The sequence below is a fragment of the Callorhinus ursinus genome, unplaced genomic scaffold, assembly GCF_003265705.2.
Source record: "Callorhinus ursinus isolate GAN/ISIS: 27379988/994484 unplaced genomic scaffold, GSC_fseal_2.0 scaffold40, whole genome shotgun sequence".
NCBI lineage: Eukaryota > Metazoa > Chordata > Mammalia > Carnivora > Otariidae > Callorhinus > Callorhinus ursinus.
The window spans coordinates 6,212,181-6,213,860 of record NW_027397102.1 but is presented as its reverse complement, the minus strand read 5'-3'; positions in this window follow the sequence as shown (position 1 = coordinate 6,213,860).

Below are 1,680 nucleotides of genomic sequence, written 5' to 3'. Positions count from 1 at the left end.
AGTAAAAATCTGGGACCAGGTTATCTGCCCTCTCTATGCATCTCTGTCTACTGCTGTGGAATGGCTACTCAATGGCACTCAGTGGGGCCTTTGTCCTTTGAGGGGCAGTATACCCTCTTCCAAATGCACTCCAGGAAGGGGAACATTTGTTCTCTCCCAGTGTGACTCAGGGGATTCCCATACCATGGCATCTTATGTGACCACTATGTGCTGCTCTCTCTCCCACTCCCTCCCTCTCTCCCTGACTTCTCTCTGCAAAAATAGCTCCCTCCCCTCCGTGGCACTATGTCTTTTCTTTCCTCAATTCACATTTCTGAACCTCACATCTGCCATATTCTCTCCCTCCAATTGTGCAGATTGTTTTGTTAAACTATGATTGATTTCCTAGTTGTTCAAAATGATTTGATACTGATCTAGCTGTGTTTGAGGGATGAGGCAAGCTCAGGCCCCCTTCTACTCTGCCATCTTAATTCCTCTTGACTTTTTCAATTGTCACTGAAATTAATTGCCCTGATTCTTGGTTAATCACAGTTGCAACTAAGCTAATAACTAAGATATATCAATCACTCACTATATGTAAGACTATGTGTTAAGAACTCTCTGTGGATTACCTAATATAATCCTTAAAATAACATTATGAGGTAAATGTTGTTATTATCCCCTTATATTGTATAAAGAAACAGACACACAAATCAATTAAGTGATTTGCCTCCCCCCCAAAAAAATCCAGTAGGTGGCAGAGCTGGAATAAATTTCAACAGTGCTGTCAACAATTTTTTAAAAAATCTGAGCCATGTTGTTTCTCTCCTTAAAATTCTTCAATATTTCTCAAACAGTTCAGGTTAATGTTCAAATTACTTCACACAGCACACAACATCCTTTATTACACTACTTCTTCAGCTTCTCCCTGGCATGTATCCAATGATCCAGCCATACTAAATTTTAGAAATCCCAGAGCTTTCTCAAAAAAATTCATGCTTTCCTCTCACTATTCCATTAACTTAAAGTGCTCTTATTTCCCCATATCATTCCCCATGACAATTCTTGTTCTTTTCCCCATGACTAAATTCTTTTCATTCTTCAAAACTTTGCTTAAATATTGCTTTCTCTAAGATGCCTGCTCTGATGTCCCCTCTGTACCTCAGATATGGCTGCATGTCTCCATAGGTGATTTCATAGTATCTTAAGAATGTCTACATTATAGAATTTGCCATATTGCATTGAAATATTTTACTTATGAATACTTCTATCAGATAGATCATTAAATCTTAGACTGCTTTTATCTTTATATGCATATCATACAGAATGAATAAATGAATTCAAACTTTGGCATCTGCCACTGCTTATGCTAAAAAAATGTTTAGTAGCAGAAAAAAATGGTAACGTTTTTGCAAATAAGAAGTTTTGGAACTATCATACAGCCTATTGTTCTCTGTTCAATTGTATTGTTTCTGTTTGCTTCTACCACCACTATGGACATGTACACATGTGCTCATAAAAGTAAAATTGTTCTTTGTCTATAAGATAAAATTCCTCATATCAATAAGTTTGATTGATGACTGAACAAAGATCTCCAGGTGTTTCAGAACCTACCACTCACTGGGCTGATATATGCAGAAAGCCTCCTTCACCACCTTTCTAATTTGTGTAGTTAACAGAAATATTGTGGCAGCCACCTAG